This window comes from Conger conger, chromosome 15, assembly GCF_963514075.1.
Source record: "Conger conger chromosome 15, fConCon1.1, whole genome shotgun sequence".
Classification (NCBI taxonomy): Eukaryota; Metazoa; Chordata; class Actinopteri; order Anguilliformes; family Congridae; genus Conger; species Conger conger.
The window spans coordinates 24,959,212-24,969,456 of NC_083774.1; the positions used below are offsets into that span (position 1 = coordinate 24,959,212).

Below are 10,245 nucleotides of genomic sequence, written 5' to 3' on the forward strand. Positions count from 1 at the left end.
GACCAAGCAGCAAGCCCAACACACCATTGCAACATTTTAGCTACCCTCTACCATTGTGCAAAGGTTCATAAAAAGTTTCATGGAGATTGGTCAAATCGGCTAGGAATAGCATTTTTATTACTTAAAAAAAAATCTAAATGGCAGAAAATCCAAGTCGGCAGAGCTTGAGAGTCCCGGAAGCAAGTTGTTTGTCATGAAATTGTTGTATGTACACAAAATGTCATGACTGCAGGTCAAACGGGGCAAGAGATATGGCTGTTCAAAGTTTGCAATTTTAATCGATTGCGATAGTTGGCCAATCGATGGAAAATGCACGTCATGGCATTACCCTCTAACATTGTGCAAAGTTCATAAAAATCGACCAATTGATTATAGATGCTGCCATAGACTCCCATTGCGGAATAATAAAAATAAATAAATAAATAAGTCATAATAATAGTAAGTGGGAAATATCCACAGATACAATGTGAGCACATTTTGTTCTCAGAGTCTTGGACTCTGCAGATAGTAAGACAGAGCAGCTGTTCATCGCTACAAATTTTCCACATCTTTGGAAAGAACTATAGTAGATTAGATTTGGTCTAAAATCTGAGCTTGACAAATAAAAAAAATAAAAAACTATGCACGTGCCTTCTCTCAGCATGGTAAATTGTACCCTCCCGTCTTATTGTTTTAAAAGCTGATATATTCTGTTTAGATTTAGATTAACTTAACTTGTTAGAATAAAATTTGGTCACAACATCACCACTGACTAGTTTGAATTTTAAGATCTGTAGACCTTGGCACCAGAACCACTTGTGTCACATTGGTTCCTAAGCAACAGGTGATCACAGGATGCACACCTTTGTAAGAGAAATGGCTTTTCACAGCAGTCAGAATGCTTTTTTTCTGAAAGCCAATTCAGCTGTATGTCAGAGTACAACCTTGAAGCACTTAGCTTTGTTCCACACACGTGGGCGGTGGCAGCTACATTATCCACTCCAATAAAGGAAAGAATAATAATCATTTCTGGCCAAAGAAGTCAGCGTCGGTCGCCGACTCAAGGTCCCCTCCAGTGTGTGGTTATTAACATTCTCCAGCACAGAAGACGGTCTCCAGGCACAAGGCCGGGGTCTGTTGGCGTGAGGGATTTTTCTGGCCCAGGTTTCATTTCTCCTCTTATTAAGAGATAAGCCTCTTAGAAGCAGGCAGTGTAAAGCAAACAGGGCAGTGCCGTGCTACAACGCGTGCAGGCCGCAAGACGCAATCCTGACACGTTGCCCAATCACACAAAGAGCTCTATTCATCTTCTGCGCCAAGGGCTTTTTTCCCCACCCATAGTCCTGCTGGCTGGGCATCTTTTCTTTGGCTGGGGGAAACCTATTGAATCCACGTTCCGTACACCAAAAACACTTTAGCAGAGGGAACTCAATCTATTAAAGACTACGTGCAGATTCACACCTAACGTACAGCGATACGTTAACGGTGATACGTTAGAATGCGTTTTTAGGGCTAACAGGCAAGCACAGTGCCTTCTAAAAAGAAGAAGAGATAAACAAATACTCTGGACTCCCACAGGCACTTTTGAGAACCTGGGTCTCAATGGTCAGAGACTGATGCAAATGCTTTCAAGCCAGAGAAGTGGGGAAAAAAGCAAAAGATCAAAATATGTTGGAAATTAACTTGTGGAATTTGTGCCTGTACCTTAGGGAAATGCAATATCAAAGAAGTTGCTGTGTTTGAAAATTTCTAAAAAAAAATATTTTCTCACCACGTTTTGCAGACTAAAAAAAAAAAAAGTTTAACTTCCATATCATGTATAATGCATGAATCATGTTCCCAATCATACATATTTGCAAAGAATAACATACATACAGCAGCATTTAACTGCACCATATGGAGAAGGGCAATGGATAACAGCATTTGGTTCCTGAAACATCGTCACACTCCCAGCAAACATGTTGCAGAATCGGCAGTCACAACTGATAAGTCTTAGCGCTCTTTTCCTGTGGTTTGCCAACACTTACTCGGAGTTCCAGCAAACCTCAAGATAAACAAGCAAAGCAAATCAATGAAGAACCCACTGACCCATTTAGAAAAAACAAAAAATAAAAAACACATGAAAATAACTTCTGAAATAATCTGTGAAGACAGAACGGGCCACAAACCACAAATTATTCACCACGGGCTGGCTGCATTTGAATGCTAATTACACTTTCAAAAGCAAGGGCATAATTACAGTGGATTGACAATTACAATGATTACAATGAAAGGGTTAGAAATCCTACCATGAATACTATGAAAATAATACAATTACATCAAGGAAAATTCTGAAGCTCTTCAAATAATGAAATAATGAAGATTTGGATTAATCGGGCTGTAAAAGATCTTCTGTTTTTTAATATTCTTCCCTTTAAGTGATCATCTGAAGGGATAACAAAAACGGAAAGGGGCACAATGTTATCAAATTGCCGCAATAACGGAGAGCTGGAGGGCACATTCCCACCTGCAAGGTGCTATGCATGTAGATCCCTGGAACAAGTTTTCCCCCTCCCAGAAGGCCAGATCGACAGAACCGCGGCTCAAAATGGACGAAGAGACTTCAGTCAAACGCACGCTCACATCCTCACGAGAGCCGCCTCGTTCAATAATTCAGGCCGGCTGAAGAAATTTCATAACCAGACAAAGAGAAACCACGGAGGGGGCGGGGAGGGAAAGCAGGACAAGGTTGAGGAGGGGGGGGGGGGGGGTGCAAAAAGAGAGGAGAACAGAGGGTAAATATAAGAGGACAGGCAGGAGAATGGATAGAGATGGGGGGGGGGGGGCGAGAGGAAAGAGTGGAGAGAGGCTAACGGGGTGGGGTCCCCCAGGCCTGCAGTCCCACGGCAACAACACCAGCGCTAATAGCCTCTGTCTGTCAATCACGCTGCTCTCACTATCTATAGGCAGATGGATTGGCTGCGAGCGAGGAAAACATTAACCCTTTCCTTGCATCCTTTACAATGTAAAACTTGTAGGCTGGAAAAATCATAATTATATGCGTCAGTGTTATCAGTGTGGCAATGTTCAGATTATGCAGCACATCCAGGGGATGCGATTACTGAGGCAGAACACCGCATGTACTGAACTACAGTGAGAAACATCCGATCAAAGAGGGCGAAAACCCCTTTCACGTGTGACCGCATGAGTAACACAAACAAAAAAGGCGGAGGAGTCGTGTAGAACGCGCTCCCTTTCCTCGTTACGGCGAGCGGACCTCATTTGTAACTCAATTATGGCTACTGACAGCATTTGCGTTTGAAACCGCTCCTGCTTCCACAGCAATTTCCCAGAGTGATGATAGGGGTTATTAAACACATGTGTGCACTGGCAGCAGTACTGCACATACAGGCCCAGTGTGCCAATTACACCACCAGAGACAGCAGGAGACAGCACGCTAAGAACGAGTGCAGCGATAGCCCTGTCGGAGTATTACTGCCTTTGTAATACGCATAAATGCATATGTAGTGCTTACCACATCTCCTGTACATATGTACAGTTTATGGGATGCATGATACAGTCTGCATTCCTTTGAATATGTTTGGAGTACTTATTTTTTCTCCACTGATTATAATGAAAATAAGGTATCTTACTGAATGATGCTGAACGGACTCAATTTAACTGTAATTAACTGACAAATTACAAGTGATTTTAAAACAAGACTGGTTCACAGAGTGCCTGACATACTAGTTGCATGTAAATGGTCGAAAAGGAATTTTACTCACTCACCAAAGCCGAACATTTAATTATGATCTATTATGATCTATATTAAAATCAGTTTTTTTTACAGTTCTTGATTAAGCGCTTTCCAAGTAAAGTTAAAGCGTACACGTTGGGTGCTGAAACAAGTGATGGCTACAACCAAGGTTCCATTTTTACAATAAGAAAATATATATTTGTCGTATAGCCATATATATATTTTCCACAAATATAGCAAAAATTGTAATCGCTATGACTTCGTCTCCTACACTCACACTGGACAAAGAACCCACCCATCATCTGTGGAGAGTCATGATAGGGTCAGTGCTGATGGAGTTTTCATTTCAGAAGCAGCTCCAGGGTGGATCATCTATTTACACCAAATGTAGAGAGGGATGGCCACACAGCTGAAATTCACAAACAATCTCACCCTGGTCATTCCTGCTGAACCAGCAAGTGACATCACACACACCCACACACACACACTCAGTATGCACCAACCAAACCTCACACTGGAATGTCAGTGTCTGATTCTGCTGCAGCTGCTGCTACCATTTCAAAGCACACATGGAAAAAAAAAGAGAAAAGGTCTCTGACAGTCACTCAAACAGGACTTTTGTGCGGCACTTTGTGAAACACGTTTTTTTTTTTAAAGATAAGTCTTTAAAGTCTTTAAAGATGAGTCAATCACACATTTTTTTTATTTTCTGTAAAAAACATTTTTCAGTCTCACTGCAAAGAGAACTGCTCAAAATGCCACGATGGCAGAAAACTTTGACAGGAGCTGAACTTCTGAGTAAGATTCACCAAATGAAAGGTCCATCTGCTAGCAGCCCTCAACCCCACAGCTCATGTCTCTAAGAGCCCCTAACTCTCACAGACGGTTTTAAAAGGCAGCCTTTATCAGTCAGTACTCAAATCCCACTACACAATAACAATGTTTGTTTAAAAATGTTTCCTCTTCCAAGATACCAAATGCCACCAAAGGCATCTTTGGGGAGATTACTTTAAGGACAGTGTCTGCATGTATTTATTGGAAGCTACAGTCAAATCCCAAGTCCTTAAAGATTAGCTGCAATAGGTAAATAGACATGAGATGAGACTATTCCAAATGTAAAAGGTGAAAGGAATAGAAGAGAGAAATAATCCCTTTAGAAAGATTAGGATTCAGTGTAAATACCATTAACACACGTCAATCAAATACCCATTACTAAAAAAAATTATATTTGATTCACATACTGTTTGGAAAGGAGGGTTCAAATATTCACCTTTGGTAAAGACAGAATTGTAATATTACATTTTTTTTAAATAATACCAATCCTTCATAACACTGGTATCAGTCAGCTGAATTTGAATGAATGGTAAATGTATGCATTACTTTGTTTTCGTGTGATTTTGTGCCTGTGCATATGTCAGAGAAGCTCAAATGTTGATTCACGAAGACACAAAAGCAGGGTTTAAAGCAAACAGATGCGAGCTGTCTGAGGTCAAGGCCAGAAGACATTGCGAAATTATTCAACATTCCCCAATAAAAACTACACATGCTACACATTCAAACGCGTCTGAAGGTATAAACGGAAATTAAGCACAGAAGCAGGACCCGTAGGACGGACCTGACAAAGTCCTGCAGTCGGGGCTCCAGAGACTGCATGAACTCAAAGATCCGTGTGGTAAAGGGTGGTACATGTCTGGCTGAAGAGACAGAAGTAGCCACCCTGTTAATGTGTCATCGTGTTACGCACAGTGAGAGAAAGATGTGTCTATCATTATATCCACACACGAGTTAAAAAATAAAATGCTACATATTATTCTCCAATCACTATATATTTGTGCGTAAAGGTGTACTATGCAGGATTTCACGCTCCTGTATTTGTACACAAAAACATTTTATTGCCTCAAATACGGCCACGCCCAGAAGAGGCCCGAGGAGTTTTTAGAATAATAAAATGAATTAAAGTAATTGTTCTTACACTGAAAACAGACACTGTCGATTTTATCCAAGGGTAGATTTTAAATAAGAAAAGAGGAATTCTGGTGAGTAGTCCAAGCTGTCTTGAGACTGTTGAAGTTTGATCAAAATGCCCTTATTGAAAATCAGGAATGATGAAGTTTGATTTAAATACTTTCAGAATCATGTGCAAAAATACCCTTTCCTAAATGTTACTATATATCTCTATACTATATTTCAAATGCTGTTTAGTACTACAATGATAAGCCATACTGTTTGAAGAATTATTATTAATTATGTTAAAATGAATAAGTCAGTCATCTTGAGCAATTAGAACTGTGTGTCTGTTAAAACACATTGAGCTGCAAAGTACAGTCTGTTTAATGAAAGTGCAGAGAACACTTAATCAGGTGTTTACAAACCATGGCATTGGATGCGGCCTGTTTTGACTCTGTGATGCAGCCCAAGAGATGTGGGTCTTTGCAAAGAGATGTTTTGAGTTAGTGATCACCAGCTCAATTTGCCTGCATCATTATATAGGCGAAAGGTTAAGACAGCTCAGCTTTCATAGAGTGACAGAAAATATTAAGGCGGGTTAAGAGAGACAATGTGATGACTTATGACAAATGATTGGTTAGCTATAATGTATAAAGACTAGGATACTTCCTACTGTTACTTTGGAATTCTCTGATCTCTGGAAGTTCTCTGGAGCGCACAGACTCCCCAGATTAATCTGTTTTATTTTTAACTAAAGATTTATAATGAGCAACTACTGAGTCTGAATATTTTTTCAACATCATTGCTGCCAAAACAACTTCACCTACGTAAAAGGGACGAGGAGGAAAAGAGACAGAAAATATTTCCTCAACAAGACATGGACAGACTGACAGACAAACAAATACAGACACTACAAAACAATAAACATTAAGGGCCTGATTTACTAAGACCATTAACCAGGACCATGTCCAAAACCAATAACATGGTCATGGTACTTTCTCTGCACAGATCATTGATTGTGTTATTCGTGTTGCACACCCTAAATCGTTTTGCACATGCTACAGGTCTTCAGGCCCTAAATCTATAGAGTCATTTTATCTAGAGAGGATTTTATGCTTATTTCCTAGTGAGATATATGCCTACTTGAAAACTCGATGTACATTACATTTAAAAAAAAGAATTTCCATAAGCATTTTGTTATAGTGCAGAATGTACAGCCAGTGAAAACAACAGGAGTGCTGGGATAATTAGTCACACAAGGAGGCAGAGAAATCCAGCTCCCATCACAAAGCCTCTCTAGACGTGGGCTACAAGTGTTGCCCTTCTTCATCAAAAATAGGAGCACTGAGGGGGTGTTTGTAGTGATGGGGCCGTGGGGTTTGTTGACTAATTGTACACCCCCAGCCCTCCAACACTACTCCCCAATCAACGATCGTCTTTACTGAGTCGGTTCACCAGCAATGTGGATGATAAATCTCTGCTTATAATGAATGCGTTTAAAAAGGTTGATTTAACGGCACAGGCAACCCGCAGACAGAGGCTGCTACGGACTGTAGGGTGGGCGAAGCACACATCGAAACGAAACGTACCAACTGGCCGTTGAACAGCCTTCCAGCTCATTTAAAGAATCCCCTTCTCAAAAACTGCCTTAGCCCAGAATCAGCAAATCAACATTTATTCACAGCTCCGTGTTTCTGCTTCCATACATTACACTCTCGTATTTGAATTGGAGTGCCGCAATGTGCCAAAGACACGCCATGTTGTTCTCACAGTGACAGCAACAAGCAGCTGACACGACTATGCCTGTGTCACTCAAAACACAACACCACATCCACAACGTGTACTCAGAGTGAGCAACACCCGCTTATCTTGGTATGAACCTGCATTTAATATTCACTTGAAGTAGGTATATTCAATATTGCGATATTCAATGGAGGGAAATGCATTTTCTACCGTATACATTTCTGAGTTGTTTTCTTGCTTTGACTCATATGAGATAATCCAGGGAAGACGGACTGAATCTAATCAGGTTGGAATTCACTCTGTGCAACATGTTGCCCTTACACTGGTGAAATGGCTTTAATAAATATGTTCATAAATTCGACAGACAGAATTTAATTTACTGTATCGTATGGTGTATTTATGCATCTATGATGTATTAGCTGACACATTAGTACATACATCATTATACAGCACATGTATTATATAAATATTAGCCTATATTGCATGTGTGTGCACATGCGTGTGCATGCAAAGTGCAGGGTATACAGATACAGACAAAGAGAAATGATTCCATTTGCCATGCCACTATTTTCCAAAGACACTATGCACCAGTCTGGTAAGGCAATAACTCTAATCTGGTCAGAAAATTCTGCTTCTATCCCATAAACTCAAGTTTATATATGTTATACATTATACATTTCTTTCTGTAAAGATGAATTACCAGCAGTATGACTGTTCATATCACAACATCACAGCCATCTATCAAACATGCTTTAATCACAGAGATTAATATCACGAAATAAAATGAATATCGTGAAGGACACTATATATCATAATGTAACTTTTTGTACACAATACCAGATGTTAAATAGAGGTGAAAGTCTGCAGTTCCTGGCAGTGTTTGCATCAGGTATGTGATTTATGAGGGATTACACAAGCCTCCCCAGTCTCATCAGGATTCTAGGGGAATGATGGGGGATTACAATCCACACTGAGCCCTCTCCAAATAGCATCCCACTGTCCTATGAAAAGCCATAAACTTATTTGTCCATCTAAAGGACTGGAATGTTCTGAGGAGTGTAATTAAGGTCAGCCACATTCCGCCACGACTCTGTTGTTTAATTGAGATTTTAAAAACAATAGCTTTAGTTTATTAAATGAGAAATTGGCAGGCTGACAGGTGACATATGGGGTTTAATTATTCAAGATTTAAACTCTGATCTGATCTTCTGGGAAGCAATGGGAAAGCCTGCTTGTAATAATAGTAACAGTTGTGATCCCAAGACATAGGACAACTGAAAATGCAATTATTTTAACAGTCAGTCAATGTAATATATCCTACAAAAACATGCAACCATTTCCTTAAATATATATCACACATGCCTAAAATTATGTGTGTGCGTGTGTTCCCCTATTTGCTTTTGTGATTCTTGTATCTATTTTTTCAATGGAGCTATGAATCTTAATTTTAAAAATGGACTAACCTCACTAATGAGCGGTTTAAAAATAAAAATACTAAAAAGGCAAACCATGCGTCCATTTGAATATTCAGCCTACCGGGAATCAACACTTCCCTGGTGTTTTTACCTCACACATTCTCTGTGGATGTGTGGTCTTGAATTTCAAGTACAGACACAGAGGTCAAATTCAAGCACCACTGCAGTACAGTTCCAGTCAGATCCAGTCTGCCAGCGACCAGCCCTCCCTTTGCAATTACAATCTTCAAAAGCTTCATGATGAGCCTTAGTGTTACTCCCAGCTCCCAAATGTGTGAAGTGAAAACTACACTTAGTAACAATTAATATTCTTTTGTCTTTCTTTTAATAAGACAATGACAACAATTAATTCATAAATACGTTCTGTGAGTTAACATCATTTTCCAAACAAACTCATTTTCAGGTCTATTCACTTTCTCTGCAGAATATCCAAAATGCTCATGTATCTGCAGTCTTAATTCCAAAAATGCCTTCACAACAACCATGCAGGTCCAGGGTATTTTCTTTCATATACATCCCTACAGTTTTATGTACATCCCTAACACATAACAATCCAGTAGGGCCTAAAGCAGAGGTAAGGAGATGTTACTGCCGTGTCACCTCTTCCTGAAACATTCACCTTCCCAGAATACACACGATCTTGTTATATTATACAAGTGGAATTTATGAGAGCCGTATAAATAAAACATTCATGCTTTTTACAATAGTCGGTTTTGTCCAGTGGGCATCAATAAGTCGCATAGGCATAGGTTTAGAATAAAACATAGGCCATAGGCTATCGTCAATCTGCCCTAAGTTAAAAGAGTTCCCAATTGGCCTTACCCAACATCTCAGTCTGGCGACGACACCAGTTTCTTCTTCATCTAAATTCCCTAGGTGTTGTTTGGTCAGGCAAACCAGTTTGATTGAAGCTGGACTTATCAGGAAAAATCCCAGGATATACATTTGAATGCGAATCAGCTCCACGGGAGACTTTATTGCATACAGGATCCCTATCTGTGACACTTCATCATCAGCACTCTCCCGAATTTTAACTTGAGACTGGTGTGGTGGCATTACGGCATCAGATCCAAGCGGAACCGTTTGGGTACGATAGGCAAGAGCATTATATCATTCGAGAGAAAACAGCTGCTGTCTTACCTACGTCACTTCGTTGAGACTTTCACGAGAAATAAAGTATTCGCGATTTTGCCTCGTCTGTTTCAACTGCGGATTGAATCAATGAACTAGCATATTACACGAGAGTAATGTTGTCTCTATATCGCATATAAATTGAGGAGATAAATATCTAAACCAAGTAAATGTGTCTGCTAAAAAGCATTCATTTCCATTGCGTAATTTATTTCATATCACTTCAAGGCACAA

At 39.8% G+C, this 10,245-nt stretch overlaps 1 long non-coding RNA gene across 1 annotated transcript in view; it reads right to left on the reverse strand.

The window, feature by feature from the left end:
• The window catches only part of LOC133112130 (uncharacterized), a 48,427-nt gene extending 38,486 nt beyond the window's left edge, over nt 1-9,941 (reverse strand). Inside the window, exon 1 of the long non-coding RNA XR_009705042.1 lies at nt 9,703-9,941. This is a non-coding gene — a long non-coding RNA (uncharacterized LOC133112130). The remainder of the gene's footprint in view (nt 1-9,702) is intronic.
• Between the last annotated feature and the right edge of the window lie 304 nt (nt 9,942-10,245).